The sequence below is a fragment of the Paralichthys olivaceus genome, chromosome 9, assembly GCF_024713975.1.
Source record: "Paralichthys olivaceus isolate ysfri-2021 chromosome 9, ASM2471397v2, whole genome shotgun sequence".
NCBI lineage: Eukaryota > Metazoa > Chordata > Actinopteri > Pleuronectiformes > Paralichthyidae > Paralichthys > Paralichthys olivaceus.
In genome coordinates, this window is record NC_091101.1 from 6,393,651 (window position 1) to 6,399,650 (window position 6,000).

General features: G+C 44.6%; 7 non-coding genes across 7 annotated transcripts; all 7 read right to left on the reverse strand.

Moving 5' to 3' along the window:
* Positions 1–69: 69 nt before the first annotated feature.
* trnal-aag (transfer RNA leucine (anticodon AAG)) lies at positions 70–151 on the reverse strand. Its single transcript has one exon. It is a non-coding gene; the product is annotated as a tRNA-Leu (tRNA).
* Positions 152–974: 823 nt separating this feature from the next.
* trnal-aag (transfer RNA leucine (anticodon AAG)) lies at positions 975–1,056 on the reverse strand. The gene has a single exon. It is a non-coding gene; the product is annotated as a tRNA-Leu (tRNA).
* A 665-nt stretch (positions 1,057–1,721) lies between these two features.
* On the reverse strand, positions 1,722–1,803 carry trnal-aag (transfer RNA leucine (anticodon AAG)). The gene has a single exon. It is a non-coding gene; the product is annotated as a tRNA-Leu (tRNA).
* An 822-nt stretch (positions 1,804–2,625) lies between these two features.
* trnal-aag (transfer RNA leucine (anticodon AAG)) lies at positions 2,626–2,707 on the reverse strand. Its single transcript has one exon. It is a non-coding gene; the product is annotated as a tRNA-Leu (tRNA).
* An 816-nt stretch (positions 2,708–3,523) lies between these two features.
* On the reverse strand, positions 3,524–3,605 carry trnal-aag (transfer RNA leucine (anticodon AAG)). The gene has a single exon. It is a non-coding gene; the product is annotated as a tRNA-Leu (tRNA).
* Positions 3,606–4,427: 822 nt separating this feature from the next.
* On the reverse strand, positions 4,428–4,509 carry trnal-aag (transfer RNA leucine (anticodon AAG)). The gene has a single exon. It is a non-coding gene; the product is annotated as a tRNA-Leu (tRNA).
* An 816-nt stretch (positions 4,510–5,325) lies between these two features.
* Positions 5,326–5,407, reverse strand: trnal-aag (transfer RNA leucine (anticodon AAG)). Its single transcript has one exon. It is a non-coding gene; the product is annotated as a tRNA-Leu (tRNA).
* Positions 5,408–6,000: the final 593 nt, after the last annotated feature.

Genomic DNA, 6,000 nt, shown 5'->3' on the forward strand with positions numbered 1-6,000 from the left:
TTTGACATTTCACATAGCTCGGCTGCCTCTTGCAGTAGTAGTCAACACACACAAGTGAACATTTTCAAGTGGCAGTGGTGGGATTTGAACCCACGCCTCCTAAGAGACTGGAGCCTTAATCCAGCGCCTTTGACCACTCGGCCACACTACCTCTTTTCATGCTGTTCTTACCAAAACAGAGCCGAGGCATGTAGATAAAAAGGCCTTGTTTGATGACAATTGGACAATGAAACCGAAGACAACAGGGATGGAATTAAATTGGAATATTCAAACCCATACCCTGTGCGAGTAGAGAGTTTTATCCCAGAGCAAAAGACCACACAACTTTCAAGCAAAGGATTCAACTCTTGGGTCTGTTCCGGCACATTTCAACTTCAAAACCCAAAGCAAGTCACTTTCAGCAGAGGGTGAGTTCCTGCTTAGACCACAGGGACAAGGTAGACATATTATAGAGCTTTATCCCAGAGCAAAAGACCACACAACTTTCAAGCAAAGGATTCAACTCTTGGGTCTGTTCCAGCACATTTCAACTTCAAAACCCAGAGCAAGTCACTTTCAGCAGATGGTGAGTTCCTGCTTAGACCACAGGGACAAGGTAGACATAGTAGTGAACATGCAAGTTGATGAAGGATAAGGAATCCTTTAGCAGAGGATGGTTTCGATCCATCGACCTCTGGGTTATGGGCCCAGCACGCTTCCGCTGCGCCACTCTGCTCTTTTTTTTAAGTAATTTCATACGAACGCACTCCATGGTTTCAATAGGTTTTCTTAGCAAACAAATCAATTGGACATGGAGGAGGGGATTGGTAAATGTGAAGCAACCTGCCACAAGGGAAATGTGCACATCTGTACCTTGTTTCAAAATGGGCCTTTCAGACAGTCCCTTATATGTGCCTCATTGGACCTTTGACATGCCACATAGCTCAGCTGCCTCTTGCAGTCGTAGTCAACACACACAAGTGAACACTTTCAGTTGGCAGTGGTGGGATTTGAACCCACGCCTCCTAAGAGACTGGAGCCTTAATCCAGCGCCTTTGACCACTCGGCCACACTACCTCTTTTCATGCTGTTCTTACCAAAACAGAGCCGAGGCATGTAGATAAAAAGGCCTTGTTTGATGACAATTGGACAATGAAACCGAAGACAACAGGGATGGAATTAAATCGGAATATTCAAACCCATACCCTGTGCGAGTAGAGAGTTTTATCCCAGAGCAAAAGACCACACAACTTTCAAGCAAAGGATTCAACTCTTGGGTCTGTTCCGGCACATTTCAACTTCAAAACCCAAAGCAAGTCACTTTCAGCAGAGGGTGAGTTCCTGCTTAGACCACAGGGACAAGGTAGACATAGTAGTGAACATGCAAGTTGATGAAGGATAAGGAATCCTTTAGCAGAGGATGGTTTCGATCCATCGACCTCTGGGTTATGGGCCCAGCACGCTTCCGCTGCGCCACTCTGCTCTTTTTTTCAAGTAATTTCATACGAACGCACTCCATGGTTTCAATAGGTTTTCTTAGCAAACAAATCAATTGGACATGGAGGAGGGGATTGGTAAATGTGAAGCAACCTGCCACAAGGGAAATGTGCACATCTGTACCTTGTTTCAAAATGGGCCTTCCAGACAGTCCCTTATATGTGCCTCATTGGACCTTTGACATGCCACATAGCTCAGCTGCCTCTTGCAGCTGTAGTCAACACACACAAGTGAACACTTTCAGTTGGCAGTGGTGGGATTTGAACCCACGCCTCCTAAGAGACTGGAGCCTTAATCCAGCGCCTTTGACCACTCGGCCACACTACCTCTTTTCGCGCTGTTTTTACCAAAACAGAGCCGAGGCATGTAGATAAAAAGGCCTTGTTTGATGACAATTGGACAATGAAACCGAAGACAACAGGGATGGAATTAAATTGGAATATTCAAACCCATACCCTGTGCGAGTAGAGAGTTTTATCCCAGAGCAAAAGACCACACAACTTTCATGCAAAGGACTCAACTCTTGGGTCTGTTCCGGCACATTTCAACTTCAAAACCCAAAGCAAGTCACTTTCAGCAGAGGGTGAGTTCCTGCTTAGACCACAGGGACAAGGTAGACATATTATAGAGCTTTATCCCAGAGCAAAAGACCACACAACTTTCAAGCAAAGGATTCAACTCTTGGGTCTGTTCTGGCACATTTCAACTTCAAAACCCAGAGCAAGTCACTTTCAGCAGAGGGTGAGTTCCTGCTTAGACCACAGGGACAAGGTAGACATAGTAGTGAACATGCAAGTTGATGAAGGATAAGGAATCCTTTAGCAGAGGATGGTTTCGATCCATCGACCTCTGGGTTATGGGCCCAGCACGCTTCCGCTGCGCCACTCTGCTCTTTTTTCAAGTAATTTCATACGAACGCACTCCATGGTTTCAATAGGTTTTCTTAGCAAACAAATCAATTGGACATGGAGGAGGGGATTGGTAAATGTGAAGCAACCTGCCACAAGGGAAATGTGCACATCTGTACCTTGTTTCAAAATGGGCCTTCCAGACAGTCCCTTATATGTGCCTCATTGGACCTTTGACATTTCACATAGCTCGGCTGCCTCTTGCAGTAGTAGTCAACACACACAAGTGAACATTTTCAAGTGGCAGTGGTGGGATTTGAACCCACGCCTCCTAAGAGACTGGAGCCTTAATCCAGCGCCTTTGACCACTCGGCCACACTACCTCTTTTCATGCTGTTCTTACCAAAACAGAGCCGAGGCATGTAGATAAAAAGGCCTTGTTTGATGACAATTGGACAATGAAACCGAAGACAACAGGGATGGAATTAAATTGGAATATTCAAACCCATACCCTGTGCGAGTAGAGAGTTTTATCCCAGAGCAAAAGACCACACAACTTTCAAGCAAAGGATTCAACTCTTGGGTCTGTTCCGGCACATTTCAACTTCAAAACCCAAAGCAAGTCACTTTCAGCAGAGGGTGAGTTCCTGCTTAGACCACAGGGACAAGGTAGACATATTATAGAGCTTTATCCCAGAGCAAAAGACCACACAACTTTCAAGCAAAGGATTCAACTCTTGGGTCTGTTCCAGCACATTTCAACTTCAAAACCCAGAGCAAGTCACTTTCAGCAGAGGGTGAGTTCCTGCTTAGACCACAGGGACAAGGTAGACATAGTAGTGAACATGCAAGTTGATGAAGGATAAGGAATCCTTTAGCAGAGGATGGTTTCGATCCATCGACCTCTGGGTTATGGGCCCAGCACGCTTCCGCTGCGCCACTCTGCTCTTTTTTTCAAGTAATTTCATACGAACGCACTCCATGGTTTCAATAGGTTTTCTTAGCAAACAAATCAATTGGACATGGAGGAGGGGATTGGTAAATGTGAAGCAACCTGCCACAAGGGAAATGTGCACATCTGTACCTTGTTTCAAAATGGGCCTTCCAGACAGTCCCTTATATGTGCCTCATTGGACCTTTGACATAGCTCGGCTGCCTCTTACAGTAGTAGTCAACACACACAAGTGAACACTTTCAGTTGGCAGTGGTGGGATTTGAACCCACGCCTCCTAAGAGACTGGAGCCTTAATCCAGCGCCTTTGACCACTCGGCCACACTACCTCTTTTCGCGCTGTTTTTACCAAAACAGAGCCGAGGCATGTAGATAAAAAGGCCTTGTTTGATGACAATTGGACAATGAAACCGAAGACAACAGGGATGGAATTAAATTGGAATATTCAAACCCATACCCTGTGCGAGTAGAGAGTTTTATCCCAGAGCAAAAGACCACACAACTTTCATGCAAAGGACTCAACTCTTGGGTCTGTTCCGGCACATTTCAACTTCAAAACCCAAAGCAAGTCACTTTCAGCAGAGGGTGAGTTCCTGCTTAGACCACAGGGACAAGGTAGACATATTATAGAGCTTTATCCCAGAGCAAAAGACCACACAACTTTCAAGCAAAGGATTCAACTCTTGGGTCTGTTCTGGCACATTTCAACTTCAAAACCCAGAGCAAGTCACTTTCAGCAGAGGGTGAGTTCCTGCTTAGACCACAGGGACAAGGTAGACATAGTAGTGAACATGCAAGTTGATGAAGGATAAGGAATCCTTTAGCAGAGGATGGTTTCGATCCATCGACCTCTGGGTTATGGGCCCAGCACGCTTCCGCTGCGCCACTCTGCTCTTTTTTCAAGTAATTTCATACGAACGCACTCCATGGTTTCAATAGGTTTTCTTAGCAAACAAATCAATTGGACATGGAGGAGGGGATTGGTAAATGTGAAGCAACCTGCCACAAGGGAAATGTGCACATCTGTACCTTGTTTCAAAATGGGCCTTCCAGACAGTCCCTTATATGTGCCTCATTGGACCTTTGACATTTCACATAGCTCGGCTGCCTCTTGCAGTAGTAGTCAACACACACAAGTGAACATTTTCAAGTGGCAGTGGTGGGATTTGAACCCACGCCTCCTAAGAGACTGGAGCCTTAATCCAGCGCCTTTGACCACTCGGCCACACTACCTCTTTTCATGCTGTTCTTACCAAAACAGAGCCGAGGCATGTAGATAAAAAGGCCTTGTTTGATGACAATTGGACAATGAAACCGAAGACAACAGGGATGGAATTAAATTGGAATATTCAAACCCATACCCTGTGCGAGTAGAGAGTTTTATCCCAGAGCAAAAGACCACACAACTTTCAAGCAAAGGATTCAACTCTTGGGTCTGTTCCGGCACATTTCAACTTCAAAACCCAAAGCAAGTCACTTTCAGCAGAGGGTGAGTTCCTGCTTAGACCACAGGGACAAGGTAGACATATTATAGAGCTTTATCCCAGAGCAAAAGACCACACAACTTTCAAGCAAAGGATTCAACTCTTGGGTCTGTTCCAGCACATTTCAACTTCAAAACCCAGAGCAAGTCACTTTCAGCAGAGGGTGAGTTCCTGCTTAGACCACAGGGACAAGGTAGACATAGTAGTGAACATGCAAGTTGATGAAGGATAAGGAATCCTTTAGCAGAGGATGGTTTCGATCCATCGACCTCTGGGTTATGGGCCCAGCACGCTTCCGCTGCGCCACTCTGCTCTTTTTTTCAAGTAATTTCATACGAACGCACTCCATGGTTTCAATAGGTTTTCTTAGCAAACAAATCAATTGGACATGGAGGAGGGGATTGGTAAATGTGAAGCAACCTGCCACAAGGGAAATGTGCACATCTGTACCTTGTTTCAAAATGGGCCTTCCAGACAGTCCCTTATATGTGCCTCATTGGACCTTTGACATAGCTCGGCTGCCTCTTACAGTAGTAGTCAACACACACAAGTGAACATTTTCAATTGGCAGTGGTGGGATTTGAACCCATGCCTCCTAAGAGACTGGAGCCTAAATCCAGCGCCTTCGACCACTCGGCCACACTACCTCTTTTCGTGCTGTTTTCACCAAAACAGAGCCGAGGCATGTAGATAAAAAGTCCTTGTTTGATGACAATTGGACAACGAAAACGAAGACAACAGGGGTGGAAGTAAATTGGAAGATTCAAACTCATACCCTGTGTGAGTAGAGAGTTTTATTTCAAGTAAATTTGAACTGAATCCAAAAAAAAGTCTGTCAGGGTTGCCCCTTAGACTTTAGAACATCCATATTTGTTCATTTTCCAGGCAAATTCTAAAATAGACTAGTAAAACACACATGTCTGACATATTATCTCATTATAGATAGTTTTAGTGACTTTGTTAGAAATCAGTTGCCTGTTCACACATTACCATTGGAGTCATGTTGCTGTAACCACCTCATGACTTTCCATTAATTTTCATTGCTAAAATATACATCTTTTGTTAATTACATTAAAATGCTAACCAACCACTTTAACTCCCGCAGAACCCAGGAGGACTGAGGAGATAATGATAATTTTGCAGTAACCTGTTTCACATAACACATGGTCTTTTGTACCATTGTTACTATAAAAATATTGATTGATGCAGCTAAACCTGATAATGACCCACTGGATTAATT